This window comes from Schistocerca gregaria, chromosome 3 (assembly GCF_023897955.1).
Source record: "Schistocerca gregaria isolate iqSchGreg1 chromosome 3, iqSchGreg1.2, whole genome shotgun sequence".
Classification (NCBI taxonomy): domain Eukaryota; kingdom Metazoa; phylum Arthropoda; class Insecta; order Orthoptera; family Acrididae; genus Schistocerca; species Schistocerca gregaria.
The window spans coordinates 198,685,554-198,702,639 of record NC_064922.1 but is presented as its reverse complement, the minus strand read 5'-3'; the positions used below and the strand labels follow the sequence as shown (position 1 = coordinate 198,702,639).

The following is a 17,086-nucleotide window of genomic DNA, read 5'->3' as shown; positions in this document are numbered from 1 at the left end:
GTTATAGCCATTTTCAGAGTTTGATGTAAGTATAAGAGACTGTAAGATCCTATACAAGCTTAGCTCTTGAACAATGAGTCAGTGATGCAAGCATGCAGTGTGGTTAAGCATGGGATTTTTTTAATCAGAATTACAGTTCTGTAAAATTTCATACTGATAATCAAATATAGCTGATTTTAATTATGAACTGTTCAAAATTTACCAAAGGTCCAATCTAATCTCTGAAGTAAGTGATCTGAAGCTGGCTTTCCTGAGAGGACAGTGATTTTAGCTTCAGTTATCAGCTGTTTGTATTCATCCAACTGAGTCCTTTGTCAAACATCATTCTGCACATGGACAGCATGCTTACTGATACTGGATGCACCATACATATGTCTGACTAGCAATCGTTCCTTTGCAACTAATGCTGCTATCACTTGGATAAGTTTATATCGGCAGTAGGGTGGTGGTCATATGTTCTGTCTGATCAGTGTATATGGGCTGTACATTTTTGGCTCACAGAATGCTGATTTATTATAAAGAAATAGTGTTGTGCATAAATGAGTTCTACATTACAGTAAAAGATTCAAAATATTTGCTAGAAACTCACATGCAAAGTGAAAGAAGACTGCCACAAGAAAAGGTTGAGGTTTATTTTGTAAATTTTAATTTTATATTTAATTATTTTTCAATCCTATTGCAAATGGAACCTTGCAACATAGCAAGAGTGATCAATCTAATATACTGCAGTAATGTCTACATTTACATACACACTCTGCAAATAATTATAAGGTGCATGGCAGGTGATACTTCACATTTTACCAGAAATCAGGGTTTCCTCCCATTTCACTCACACAAGGAGTGTGGGAAGAATGACTGCATAAACTCCTCTGTGGGCAGAGTAAATAGTGCAATCATATCTTCACAGCCTCTATGGGACTGATGCATATAACACAGTTGTTTAGTGATAGATTCCTCATTTAATACTGATTCTTGAAATTTTCTAAGCAGGCTTAGGTGATACAGTTGGTGTGTATCTTCAGGCATTTACCAGATCATGTTTTTCAACATTTTCATGACACTCTCCATTGGATCAAATAAACCTGTAACTATTGGTGCTGTCACACTTTGCATATTCTCAACATCCCCTGTTAGTCCTCTTTGGTAAAGAACACAAATACTTGGGCAATATTTTAAGATGGGATGGAAAAGTGATTCATAAGCAGTCTCAAACATCTGCATCTTCATCTGTACTCTGCAAATCATTGTGAAATGCCTGTCAGGGGGTACATCCCATTACACCAGTTTTTAGGGTTTCTTCCCATTCTATTCATATATGTAACTTGGGAAGAATGATTGTTTCAGTGCCTCTGTGTGCATTATAATTATTCTGATCTTATCCTCAAGATACCTTTGTGAGCAATACATAGGGGGCTGCAGTACATTCCTAGAGTCATTATTTAAAGCTGGTTGTTAAATCTTTGTTAATAGACTTTATGTCTGGCTTCAAGAGTCTGCCAGTTCAGTTCCTTCATATCTCTGTGACACTCTCCCACAGACTAAACAAACCTGTGACCATTTGTGCTGCCCTTCTCTGTAAACTTTCAATATTCCCTGTTAGTCCTGTTTGGTACAGGTCCCACACACTTGAGCAATATTCCAAAACTGCTTGCACAAGTGTTTTGTAAGCAATCTCCTTTATAGACTGATTCCACTTCTGCAGTATTTTACCAATAAACCAAAGTCTACCATCTCATCTGCTTTACCCTCGACTGAGCCTATGTGATGATTCCATTTCATATCCCAACAATGTGTTAAACCGAGGTGTTTGTACAACTTGGATGATTCCAACAGTGGCTCCCCAGTTTTACATATTTGGACATTTAAAGCAATTTGCCAATCCTTGCACCACTTTGAAATCTTATCAAGACCTGATTGAATATTTCTGTAGTTCCTTTCAGATAGTATTTCATTATAGATAACTGCATCACCTCCAAAAATCTGAGGTTATTATTAACACTGTCTGCAATGTTATTAATACACTCCTGGAAATTGAAATAAGAACACCGTGAATTCATTGTCCCAGGAAGGGGAAACTTTATTGACGCATTCCTGGGGTCAGATACATCACATGATCACACTGACAGAACCACAGGCACATAGACACAGGCAACAGAGCATGCACAATGTCGGCACTAGTACAGTGTATATCCACCTTTCGCAGCAATGCAGGCTGCTATTCTCCCATGGAGACGATCGTAGAGATGCTGGATGTAGTCCTGTGGAACGGCTTGCCATGCCATTTCCACCTGGCGCCTCAGTTGGACCAGCGTTCGTGCTGGACGTACAGACCGCGTGAGACGACGCTTCATCCAGTCCCAAACATGCTCAATGGGGGACAGATCCGGAGATCTTGCTAGCCAGGGTAGTTGACTTACACCTTCTAGAGCACGTTGGGTGGCACGGGATACATGCGGACGTGCATTGTCCTGTTGGAACAGCAAGTTCCCTTGCTGGTCTAGGAATGGTAGAACGATGGGTTCGATGACGGTTTGGATGTACCGTGCACTATTCAGTGTCCCCTCGACGATCACCAGAGGTGTACGGCCAGTGTAGGAGATCGCTCCCCACACCATGATGCCGGGTGTTGGCCCTGTGTGCCTCGGTTGTATGCAGTCCTGATTGTGGCGCTCACCTGCACGGCACCAAACACGCATACGACAATCATTGGCACCAAGGCAGAAGCGACTCTCATCGCTGAAGACGACACGTTTCCATTCGTCCCTCCATTCAGGCCTGTCGCGACACCACTGGAGGCGGGCTGCACGATGTTGGGGCGTGAGCGGAAGACGGCCTAACAGTGTGCGGGACCGTAGCCCAGCTTCACGCAGACGGTTGCGAATGGTCCTCACCGATACCCCAGGAGCAACATTATCCCTAATTTGCTCGGAAGTGGCGGTGCGGTCCCCTACAGCACTGCGTAGGATCCTACGGTCTTGGCATGCATCCGTGCATCGCTGTGGTCTGGTCCCAGGTCGACGGGCACGTGCACCTTCCGCCGACCACTGGCGACAACATCTATGTACTGTGGAGACCTCACGCCCACGTGTTGAGCAATTCGGCGGTACGTCCACCCGTCCTCCCGCATGCCCACTATACGCCCTCGCTCAAAGTCCGTCAGCTGCACATACGGTTCACGACCACGCTGTCGCGGCATGCTACCAGTGTTAAAGACTGCGATGGAGCTCCGTATGCCATGGCAAACTGGCTGGCTCTGACGGCGGTGGTGCACAAATGCTGCGCAGCTAGCGCCATTCGACGGCCAACACCGCGGTTTCTGGTGTGTCCGCTGTGCCGTGCGTGTGATCATTGCTTGTACAGCCCTCTCGCAGTGTCCGGAGCAAGTATGGTGGGTCTGACACACCGGTGTCAATGTGTTCTTTTTTCCATTTCCAGGAGTGTATATAATGTGAGCAGCAAGGGTCCCAGCACGCTGCCCTGGGGCACACCCAAAGTTACTTCTACATCTGACGATGACTCTCCACCTAAGATGAGATGCCGCATTCTCCCTACCAAAAAGTCCTCAGTCCAATCACAAATTTCACTTATACGCCATACAACCATACTTTTGATGGTAGGTGTAGGTGTGGCGTTGAGTCAAATGCTTTTCTCAAATCAAGGAATGTTGCATCTACCTGCCTGCCTTGAAAAGTGCAAATTGGTTTCACATGTTTGATGATGTTTACAGAATCCATGCTGATTAGCATGGAAGGGGCCATGGAGGTCATTCTATTCAAGATACCTCAGTATGTTTGAGCTGAGAATATGTTCTAAGATTTTACGATAAATTGATGCCAAGGATATTAGAGGATAGTTTTGTGGATCACTTCTACTATCCTTCTTGTGAATGAGTGTGACTTGTGCCTTTTTCCAAGAACTGGCCACAGTTTTTGTTCTAGAGCTCTATGAATAATGATGGAGGAGGGCCTAACTCACAGTAAATTCTGTATAGAATCTGATAGGGACTCTACCAGGCCCTGGATCTTTGTTCACTTTTAATTATTTCAGCTGTTTCTCAACACCACTTACATTAATATATATTCCTCTCATCTTTTCAATGGCACAAGGACGAAATTGGGGCAATTCTCAGACTGGACACTAACTTTGGTGCCACTAACAGCCTCTATATATGACCAAAATGCCTTTGGGTTTTTTGAAGGCTTCATACATTGCTTTCTTGGAAGCCAAATGTGTATCATTCAGCATCTGTCTATCTGAAGGCCTATTCTTTGTTTTACACCTATTATTCTCCTCTGTAGAATGACTGTTTTTACCAGTATCCTACTAATGAAATGGTTCACCTGCCTTACCTGCAATTGACCTACAGTTGACAGAGTTGTGCGATCATCACATTTCATATAGCTACAGACTGCTGAACCCAATTGACTAATTCCAATTGTAACTCATTGATACTATAGTCACAAAATACAACATTTATGCACTTTATGAAGACCTCAAGTTCACATTTCTAAATAATTGTCATTCATTGCACTATTGTGGAACCTTATCAAGAACTTATTGAAAAGTTATACAGCTTTTTAAAGATAGTACATCATTATAGATAAGTACATCATCTGCAAAAATGTTATGGAGAAGGTCCCTCTCTTTAAGATTCTTCATTATATCTGAAGTGATTTATGGGATATTATGATTACAAGACTGGCTAACTCATTCATAAATTTTTATAGAATGTGTTTCAGAGACTTCATCTGTTTCTACAATGGTAGTTGTAGGAGGTTCAGTTTCAGATTAAGATTCTCTTTGATCCATTTAGCATTTGTACATGCAATATACTTTTACTTTTTTATTACAAAATACATATTTATGTTATTTACATTGTTGTTTTGACATTTCTAAAAATTCTTCCAAAGAATAAGATTGGTTACCTAGCAAGAAGCTGTGCAGTTTTTCCTTAAATGATTTGATTGGCATGCCTGTGATATGTTTGCTCATTTTGCTGCATATTTTGATTGCCATGCAGCTATGACTGTTGCTTGTTTTTGCTAGTCTGTTCTGTGGTAAGAGCAGCATAGTACTTGTTCTTGTATTATAATCATGTCTGATTTATTTACACTTAAATTTGATAGTTCAGTGAAATGTAATTAACACTTTCTAGAATATACAAATTAACTGCTGTTAAGATCTTATACTTAGTGAACAAAAGCTTTCAGTGAGTTCTGATATTCGCTCTTTCCGCTACTCTAATTGCCTTTTTTTGAATTACAAGAATTTCCCCCCCCCCCCTTTCTTTTTGCTGCTTCCCCAGAGTATTAATCAGTCTCTTCAGCAAGTACATCACTCTTGCTAGTATAACGTTCTGTTACTTGTTCTACATCAGTGTTCCATGTTAGTTAGTTGTCAAGTGTATTGCCTAAAAATTTTATGCTTTGTTTATCCATTTTTGCAGTCTTTGATAGACAGAATCACATATTCTGCTACATCTTATTTATATTTAACAGTAAACCACTTGCACTGAACCAGGATGCTGCACTTTCTTTCACCAGATTCAATCGCTTGTCATGGTCATCAAATACATGGTTTACTGACAGAAAAGTGGTATCATCTACGTACATATATGTCTTTACATTTGTATTATCTGGTAAGTCATTTATTTGTACCAGAAATAGAAGAGGTCCTAATTTTGATCCCTGTGGCACTCCAACTGTTCTTCCAAACTCACCATTGACTTTTTTTTTTTTTTTTAATTGAGGTATGATTTCAGTAGTTTTAGAATTTTTGCCACAAATTCTATAGTATTCTAGTTTGGAGTGCAAAACATGGTGGTCAACACAGTTGAAGACCTTACTCAGGTCACATAAGGTTACCTATGTATAAGCTTGGTCCTCAAATGCTGATAAAATGTCTCTGACTAAGACTGTGTAGATGATCTTTCATTCCTGTAACGGAACTGTGATGTACTTAACATCCTGTTCAGTTGTAACTATTCATACATTTGTTTATACTCAATACTTTCAAAGACTTTTCCTAGTACTGGGATTAGTGAAACTTACCTGTAGTTCACAAGTTCAGATTTGCTTCCCTCCTAAAGGACCGGCGTCATCTGGGATAATTTCACGAAATCAGGAAAAAGATCCTCTTTAAGGCCCAAGTTTATTCAATATGTTAATGAAGCTACAGTGTAATGTATTATTTCTTTCATGAGTTTATCTGACATATAAAAAATGTCTCTACCATATGAATTTTTCAAGTCTTTGACAATTTCAAGAACTTTGTCTTGCTCTACCTCCCTAAAGTTTCTTAATAAAGCTCTAGCTTGATCATGATTTAGGTTTGTGTTATTAAGAAAATCTATATGTGTTTCATTAGGTTTTCTTATTAACTTTTTGATTTTCTCTACACAGCTTACAAAGCATTAGTTGAATATATCTGCTGGTATTACAACTTTGTTACCAGAGTTTCTGACTACACCTTTAACATTATTAACTACTGACCAGGCTGTTTTTATTATTTTTTTATGAATTTAGTATTGGATGTTTGTAGCCTATTGTAATTCTTTCTTGTACAGTTCCTTGATAATTTTTTGCAGATCCTTAATTTCATCAGAATTATTAGCTTTGCTTGGGCATTTTAACAGCAATAGTTTATTCTTTAGTTTCTCTGTACCATGGTTTTCCCTTTCTTGTTATGTGTTTTTTTTTTCTGTGGAATAGAATGAGCATTTAAGATACTAATTAAATGATTGTGGAAGGTCTCATAAATAAGTTAGGCATTGGAACCACATCTTACAAATAATTTGTTCCAGTCTTTTAAACTCAGCAGGCGCACCAGTTTTTTTAGATTGAATGTTGTTAGATTATACTATTTTTAGACCTGGTTAACTTTTGTTGGGACTTATTTCTGTCCACTTTTATAAAATATTTTAACTCTACTGTTAAGATGTTGCTATCTGAGAAAATAAATTCTTTCACACTAGTGGAATACATATTATGAGGACAGTCAACAAAGACATTATCTAGGCATGCTTTTAGCCAAGTAGCTTTTGAATTAACGCAATGGAAATTGTGCTTCCATAGGACGGTCAGTAACTTATTTACTCTCGGTCTGTCACAAATTAAATCAAAGTTTGAATTTCGCTTTCCTCCCCCCTTCCCCCTTCCCCCCCTCCAGCCTCTGCCCGTTTTTGTTACTAATTCTTTCAACTTTATTATGCAGCAGAGTGCACTGCCTAAGTTATCTAGAAAAGTACTTTCAACTGAATCAGGAGTATGGTAGATACATGCTAGAATAACTTTCATTACATCACATCTGATACCCATAATGCTGAAGTGTTTCCCAACACATTCACAGCTGGGATCAATCGTTCTGAGGTCTGTATCACTGCAAATGTGGATTATAGTACCACCGTTTTGGTACTGAGATGTGCAGAAGCTGTTCCTGTAATTATAAACTTCTGGTTTATAGTATTCTATTTTTTCTTGTTTAAGCCAATGTTCAGATAAATAGAGAAAAGAATACTTATTTTGTGTTTTAACTCCTCCAATATTTCAACTTTCCTTTCAAGGCCTTGATTGTTTAAAAAAAGAAGTGGCTGTCACTTATCTGTAAGTTTGTAGGCTGATTTGTCATGTTCTTATTCTTTTCTAAGTTTGAGGACTTAAAAGTTATCACTGTGTGAGATACAGACTCCACCAGAAAAAATGTATACACTCTTTGTCAGGCCCTATCGAGATATTGATATTGTCATTCAGTTTGAGCTCTGAGTGTGTTGTAGTATGGTCTTTGGCTCAACAGATGTTAGTACCTTGATCTCGGTATTGAAAAAACAAGATGGCTGGAGCACGCTTGACATTTGAACGACGAAAATGTATTGTGATGTGGTTCTTCATGTTTGATAATGCCGTTGAAATGCAATGTCAGTGGAGGCAGGAGTTTGAAACAGAACTGCCAATCCATCTAGCAATTAAATGCTTAATTGACAAGTACTAGCTGCGTACAAATTAGGGAATGATGATCATCATGGTTTGAGACCAAGAGTGGAGTTCAGTAATGAAGCGCACTGTCCCCACTACTATTCATCACTGTTATGGATACTATAATGAAGAATGTCAAGGAGAAGTCAGATAAACTGAATGCATTTGCCTTTGTTGATTACACCTTTATGTGGGGCAAAACTGAAGAGGAAGTGCAGATCATACTCAATGAATGGAAATCTGAGTTCCAGAAATATAACCTCAACATCAGCAAGACCAAGACAGTGGTGATGGCAGTCAACAGAGAAGGACAACTGGCAAGTGTAAAACTAGGAGACCACCAACTAGAGTGTGTGGACAGTTTTCCTTACCTTGCAAGTGTAATCTCCAGTGATAATTTGGTCAGAAATGAAATAACCAATAGTGCAAAAAGGATCTGAATTCTACCAACAAGTAAGATCACTTTTATGGGATGACTTGATTCGAAAACCAGCCAAACTGATGATGTTTAATAGCTATTTCATACCAATATTGATCTATGGTATTGAAAAATGTACTCTCACAAAAGAGAATCATCAAGGCTGCAAGCATCAGAGATGAAATTTCTTAGATCCACCATCCAGAAGACCAAGATGGACAAGTGAAGGAATGAGGAGGTGAGGAAAGTAGCCAGAATAAAGACATCCTTATTATATTGAATTGGCACATCTAGACTTCAGTGGTATGGGCATGTGATGAGAATGGAGCCAACTATAACAGTCAAAATAAATTTGGAAAGACAGGTGGATGGGAAAAGACATTGAGGAAGACCTCAAGCCTGATGGATGGACTTGATTAAGTCTGATCTAGTGACCAGAGAATGGACAGTGGATGATGTTCTCTGTGAACAGGTGTATTTGGACAGAATGAAGTGGAAGAAGTGTTAAATGATGATGATTAGATTGACAAGTTTGAATTGGATGGAACGATTTGTGATATTCACAAAGGAAGATTAGGAGACAGCATACAGCTGTCCTACTCCATCAGCTCTAGTGTTAAAAACATTTGTTAATTCTCCACAGAAGTCTGCTATGCAATGTGCACATAAACGGGGCTTAGCAGCACAAGTGTACAAAGAATTCTGAAAGCTGAAAAGTGGAAAGTTTTTATTCCACAGTAACTGCATATGATTAATGAGGATGATTGTGATTGCACAATCAATTTCATGAATGGTATCAGCAAATGGTAACTGATGATGAACAATTTGTGACGAAGGTAGTGTGGAGTGGCGAGGCACAATTTAAACTTAATGGAAATGTGAATTGACATAACAGTGTGTACTGGGCACCAGAAAATCCACATGTTTAAGTGGGTAAAGTGGTCAATCTACCAAGGGTTCATGTGTGGTGTGGACTATCATCTAGGGGCTTAGTAGGACCCTTTTTCTTTGATGCTATTATCACTAGAGGGCGTATCTGGAAATGTTACGTACATCAATTTTGCCAGGTATACATGCGCTTTATGGAGCTGATGAAGAGGTCTTCTACCAACAGGGCAGGGTGCCACCACAGTAACATCTAGCCACATGAGCTCTCCTGGATTACAGTTTTCCAGGGCATTGGGATTGGACGAAGAGGGCCCACAGAGTTCCCTACAAGGTCGTCAGATCCAACACCTATGGATGTAAGCTAGGCATGCTGGAGGAACTTTGCCAGGAGATTACAGTGACATGTGCAGTGATCTCCACTGTAACATTGACTGATGTAGTTGCAGCAACTGCTCATTGTTCTGTTATGTGTATAGCCACCAATGGTGAACATTTTGAACATTTAAAGTAATCATGTGCTAAACTAAAGGTTGTACAACATGTGTGATCAGTTATTAAATGTGAAGTGAACACACTTTTACTTTTCATTCCTTAAAGTGTGTACATTTTTCTGCCAGACTCTGCAGATGTAGTCCTACTAATCTAATGCTCTGTCTCCTCTTAAGCCATGTCATCCTGATGCTACTGTTGTGGCTAGTTCTGCTGCTGCTAGTGTTGCTAGTATTTTCATGATTCTTTGTAAAGTAGTCTTCTTTGCTTCTCCTTCTGGTGTTATGGCTGTTGGTATTTGACCTGCTGCTCTGTTGCTGATGGTTCTGCTGCTCCTACTGCTGATGATTTCAATTTTTGTGTTGATCCTTCTGTTTGTATTGAAGTTGTTTTCATTGCTGTTGCTTCTATTGTTGATGCAAATAGCTGATTTTTATTTGGACATTGTTAGTCAGTGAAATCTTTCAATCAATTTAGCAATTTACTTAAGTGAAAATTTAGTGTGATTAATAAATTTAATATTTGCATGTAATTAAGGCTTATTGCTGTTCTTTTCCCCAACAATGATGTGAACAGTTCAGTTCAGATATGAAAAAAAAGAATCTTTTGAAATGTGTTGCTACAGAAGAAAGCATAAGATTAAATGGCTATATCAGATAACTGATGAAGACGTACTGAATCAAACTGAGGAGGAAAGAAATTTATGGCAGGTATTGACTAAAAGAAGTGATTGGTTAATCAGATTCATCCTGAGGCACCAAGGAAATCATTGGTTTGGTAATGTAGGGGACTGAGAGAGGAAAAAATTGTGGTGGTGGTGGTTAGTGTTTAACGTCCCATCAACAACGAGGTCATTAGAGACGGAGCGCAAGCCCGGGTTAGGGAAGGAGTGGGAAGGAAATTGGCCCTTTCAAAGGAACCATCCTGGCATTTGCCTGAAACGATTTAGAGAAATCACAGAGAACCTAAATCAGGATGGCCGGAGACAGGATTGAACCGTCATCCTCCTGAATGCGAGTCCAGTGTGCTAACCACTGCGCCACCTCGCTCGGTAAAAAATTGTGGGTGGAGACCAGTGCTTGATTAGAGCAAGCAGCTTCAGATGGACAGGTTGCAGCTTGTTATATAAATATGAGATGATTGCACAGGACAGACTAGTGTGGAGAGCTTCATAAACCAGTCTGTGGACTGAAGACCACAATAACAGCATTTCACTGCTAGGCAGAATATTAGGTTGGTGCACAAGTTCGTAACATTTTTGTTTTGCATGCTGGCATTCTGGTTGCTATGGGTTTATTCATCAATTGTCTTTTTTTTTTGTAGTTCATTGTTGCTATTTGACTTTACATATTGACATTTTGTCATTTGGATATAGTGAGTGGAGCTATGGATGCTAGAAAATATAGTACCAAGTTAAGAAATTGGAACATTTGTGACATATTTTTTGGCTTGAGTTCAGTAGAGTGGTGAAAACAGCAGAGGTGGCCAGAAACATTTGCACCATGTATGGGGATAATGCCACTGGACAGAGCACAGAAAGGAAATGGTTTCCTCATTTTGAGGAGGATTGTTTTGACATTAGTGACTCTCTACATTCAGGAAGACCTTTGGTGTTTGATAAATATCATTTAAACACATTAAATCATAATGTTCCACATCGCTGTACTTGAGATCTGGCAAATATGATGAACAGTATCATTCCACCACTGTGCAACATTTCCATGCTCTGGAGAAGGTTAAAAAATCAGCAGGTAGCCACATGTGCACCTTTTCTTGCTTGTCAGCTATTGGCTCATGGACAACACCAGCCTTTTCTATCCTGTATCATTATTGGTGATGAGAAATGGGATCTTTATGCCAACAGAAGGAAAAGAAAGGAACAGTTGAGCCCAAATAAACCAATTCCTTGCACAACAACATGCGTGCACTCACAAAAGATAGTGTTATGCATCTGGTTGAACAGCGGTAATGTGAGCTACTACAAATTGCTACCCCAAGGTGTAACCATCACTGCTGACATATATTGTCATCAATGGCGAAATATTGCAGATGCAGTACAAGAACAATGACCAAGAAGTCTGCGCAAAGTGATGCCACTCTATGATAATGCCCACCTGCATTCTGTTAGGCTGACAAAAAACAGTAAACAAAAGTTAGATTGGGAAGCCATTATGCACCCACCTCATTCACCTGATCTTGGACCCTCCGATTTTCACCTTGTCTGCTCTCTATCAAACAGCCTTCAAGAAACTCCCTTTCCAAATGAAAATGTGCTCCAAACAGGGCTCGACAAGCTCTTCGCTTCAAATTCATGTGATTTCTACAGTCACAGAATTAATAGCTATCCCATCATTGGCAGATTGTTGTAACTAGTGAAGAAGAATGTACACTGAAGTGCCAAAGATACTGGTACAGTTATGCATATTCAAATACATAGATATGTAAACAGGCAGAATACAGTGCTGTGGTAAGCAGTGCCTATATGAGACAACAATGGTCTGCACATTTGTTAGGTCAGTTACTGCTGCTACAATGGCAGGTTATCAAGATTTAAGTGAGTTTGAACGTGGTACCATAATCAGTGCATGAGTGATGGGACACAGCACCATTGAAGTAGCGATGAAGTGGGATTTTTCCTGTACGACCATTTCAAGAATGTACCGCGAATATCAATAATCTAGTAAAACATCAAATCTCCAACATTGCTGTGTCTGGAGAAAGGTCTTGCAAGAATGGGACCAATGGCAACTTAAGAGAATTGTTTAGTGTGACAGAAGTGCAACCTTTCTGCAAATTGCTGTAGATTTCAATGCTGGGCCATCAACAAGTGTCAGTGTATGAACCATTCAATGAAACTTCATCAAAATGGGCGTTTGGAGCTGACGGCCCAGTCATTTACTCCTGATGACTGCACGACACAAAGCTTTACATCTCGCCTCGGCCTGTCAAACCGACATGGAACTGTTGAGGACTTGAAACATGTTGCCTGGTCAGACAAGTCTAGTTTCAAATTTTATCAAGTGGATGGACGTGTGCGGGTATGGACACAACCTCATGAATCGTAAGACCCTTCATGTCAGCAGGGGACTGTTCAAGCTTGGGACGCTACTCAGTAGTGGTGTGGGGCATGTGCAGTTGGAGTGATATGGGACCCTGGATACATCTAGATATGACTATGACAGGAGACACGTACAAAAGCATCCTGTCTGATTACCTGCATCCATTCATGTCCATTGTGCATTCCGACGGACTTGTGTAATTCCAGCAAGGCAATGCAACACCCCACTCATGCAGAATTCCTACAGACTGGCTCCAGGAATGCTCTTCAGAGTTTAAACACTTCTGCTGGCCACCGAACTCCTCAGGTATGAACATTATTGAGCATGTCTGGGATGCCTTGCAATGCGCTGTATGGAAGAGATCTGCACCCCCTCGTATACTTACAGATTTATGGACAGTCATGCAGGATTCATGGTGACAATTCCCTCCAGCACTATATCAGACATTAGTTGAGTCCATGCCACGTCATGTTGCAGCTTTTCTTCATGCTTGCGGGGCCCCTACATGATATTAGGCAGATGTATCAGTTTCTTTGGCTCTTCAGTGTATCATTGATGACTTAAAGTCTCTGCTATATGTGTCTGTTGTGTTTATTACTAAACTTATGGAAAAACACAATGAACTTATGCACCAACCCAATAAATACATTATTATCATACAAAAGGATTAAGTTTTGCTGTTTGTTCAAATAAAATGGCAGATTGTTTACTTGTAATAAGAAGAGCAGTAGATTCATAATCAAATTATAAGGACAGCCCTTTACAACTTTGCCCCTTGTAATAAGATAACATGTTCATTTACTTTTTAGGAGGCTTCTTGATTTTTCTTATTTCCAATTACATTTATATTCTTTTTACAGAATGCTGATCAACAACTTTTTCTGGATATATAAAAGTCAATTTTCCCTTTTACATTTACATAGGAAAAATATTTGCTACGCATTAACTATACTTGTTGCTAAACTCTTGATATCATTCATAAAAGAGGTGCCTAGCCACACCACAACTGTGGAAGGTGCTGATGTGCCGTTGACATTCTGGCCAATAAGACTGTCCATCGCATTTTACCTCATGCACACCTCTCAAAAAGTTGCTTCCCATAAAGGTTTCAGCACAGTCCAGACACAATCACTTGTGGTACTGCTATTCTGGGCTCACCATTCTGGTTCCCTTAATTTTATATACCCTTAGAAACTGTGTTAGTCTCGCTGCTGATATATTTATATATCCTACTGAACTGTCTTGAGACATCTCTCCAATCAGTGCCCTCACCACTGTGCAACTATTGTCACTCTGTATATCATTTCTTGTGTTTGGTGCTACTAGTCATGTGTTTTAAATACAAATATCCCAATGTAGATACAAAACTAGTGTTGGTGACTCATGTACAGTGTGTATGCAATATGAGTAAATGGACCCTGTGTTTTTGAAAATATTCAAACAGTAACTCAATGATGAGAAAGAAAAATATTACTAGTAGCAATTCAAACAGAAGTTGTTCTTCCTCAGTCAGCTCCTGCTTTAGCAACAACAAGGAGTATCAGTTTCAGTGAGTGCACCCCCTGGTTGAGTTTTTGATGAGTCAAGGTAAATTGATACACATAGCTTTCAGGACTTGGTGATGCTGCAATGGCTTTCAGGTATGCGATGAGCAGATTCAAATATTATTTACCGTGTGTGGATTGAAGCCAGAACTTACTTCCTATTGAATCTCTTATATTTATCTTTCACAGAAAGTGCTCATTTTCATAGTGAAAACCCACAATGAATTTTCATAAGAGTAAATAGCAACCTAATCAGTAATACAGTTCTGTGACTGTGTTCTCTATAAGCTAAGTTTCAAGCATAATTTTAACTGTAGAAAATACTAGAAGTCATAGACAGATTTCCCCCCCCCCCCCCCCCACTATGTGATACAGTGTTAAGATGTGCTTAGACAAAGAAGTGCAATAAGTGTCACTAGAATTCATAGGCCCTTCTTTGAAAATGGGTCATTCCATGTCAGTTCAACCAGGGGCTCCAGCTCATAGTCTCAGATTTGACTGAAATTCAGTACACTAATTCTATCATGTGTGGAACACTCGTGTACAAAGTATTAGTTTCCCCTGCCAATTAGTTCCAGAATTATGACTTTGACTTGTGGAAGATGGCGTGACCCGGAAATTGCAACCCGCATCTGGCAGTCTATCTTCAGACCCAACTTTGGAACTCTTCCACGCAGTCCACTGAAATTTTTACAACCCAGTAACATCCATTTAGAAAACACACTCCATGAATCGAAACACCAATAACATATTGCTGAGGGAAAACAAAAAATTCCAAAATGTGATTTAAAAAATGTAACAAGTTAGAAGGTACAAATTGTAGGTGCCCTCTATGCCAAATATAATTCACTCAAAAAGAGTATAAATTTTTTTGCGGTAACCTTAATGTGGCCTAACACATAACTCACCATGTGCGTATCAGTCACAAAAACTGAGTTACATGCACACAAAAATACAAAAATTTGAAAAATTCCCTGAAACATGTGGATTTTCGAAGTGTGGTAGCACAAAAGAGACAAGTGGTATCCAAGCCAACTTTCACACACTGCATAAGTAGACCATAATGATATATATCTCAAAATTTCTGAATGTTATTGCAAGACATTTGTGTACAATGGAAGTTGACATGTATTTGGTGATGTGGCCATTGTTCCACAACACAATTTTGTAAAAACATATAGTAAACTGTTCTGCCTCTTCTTATCCTCTCCCACAACTGTTTAATCACTAAGCAACAACATATAGACAGATTAACACAACCTATCATTAATGTTTACTGCAGCTTAACTGCTAAAAACCAGTTGATTGTGCTTCTAACAGAAGTTCTCCCACACTTTAGCTACTGTACTCTGTACATTGAGTGGCAAATTGTACTGTCTTCCTGACACTGTGGTAGAAACTGGAACTGTCATAAGAATATGTTCAAAAGGAATCCAACACCTGTCTGCCAAACATGGCCAATGAAACGATCTTGCTGGTCCTACTGGTGCCATGAAATTCACAAATACATCACCTTCTGCTTCACAGCACTCTGCAGCACATCCTAAGTACCATTTGTCATCATAAACAGCAATAACATAGCAACCTAGTTGTATGTTGCTGCTTTTGCTCCTGAATCCTGAGTCAGACACACTTTGAAGACACATGTTGTCCATGAACCTATAGTTATAATCAGACAGTCTGCTCATCTGCACATTGTCAGAGTCCGCAGGAGAGAAGTGGTGATGGCTCCTTGTGCCTGCAACAGTTTTAACATGTTCTAGTCTGCTTTTCAGCAACTCTTCGACTGATTTCACCTTATCTTTTGAAACATAAAATGATTGTATGCCAGACAGAATGTGACCTTCTGTAGGGTGTTTATTGGAATTTGCACAGCTGAATAAGTATTAAGGAGAAAAAAGGACGTTTTACTAATAACTATATTTGCACATTCAAGAACAAAAAATTTACAGTGAACACAACAGAATAATTAGCGCACACAAAGAGTGTTAGACAATGCCAAAGAGGTCTATTTTACACAGTGCACGTTGCACTGTCACACACGAAATATATTGTTCACACAATTCCAGCAGTGTTGCAGACTAGCTTGTGATGCCATGCGCTTAATGGTAGCACAAGTACCATCACATATATTTTTACCATGACTTGTTGCGAAAAAATTCCATTCTGCATGAATCTGAAAATCATGGTAATGCATGATAAATTTTTGAGATTTTTACAGTTTTTGTACTGACTAGCTGCCCCATCACTGAAATTTTTCACAAAATATATGTGAGGGCAGCTTGTTTTTCACATATACCATGACAGTGGGAATGTGGACATGAACTGCAATGGCATCATTAATTAAACAGTCACTAAAAATGCACAGGTTCATGACAGACACATCACCTGATTCATCTCTATAGTAAATCGCAAATGGCTGGAGAGTTGCTTGACTGTTGTCCCAATGATATCCTCAGATGGCATCTTGAACTATAAATGCATAATTTTCAGAAAAGTCTAGTATTACTATAATTTCATCATTTCAAATTATCCTTACAAAACTGTAGATAAGCCAATTGTGCTGTTGCTGTGAAGCTGTGTGTGGTCAGTTTGTCCATTTTTTGACAACACAGTTCAACAAAACCTTCCACTGTACTTTGCTTTGTTCCAAGACTTGTGCGATCCATATGTGTCCATTGTTTATAAGAAACAAGTTCATCATCATCCATAACAAGT

At 39.4% G+C, this 17,086-nt stretch overlaps 1 protein-coding gene across 1 annotated transcript in view; it reads left to right on the top strand.

Moving 5' to 3' along the window:
- Window positions 1-17,086, top strand: part of LOC126354526 (Bardet-Biedl syndrome 1 protein homolog) — a 150,502-nt gene that overhangs the window by 2,725 nt on the left and 130,691 nt on the right. The window lies entirely within an intron of this gene.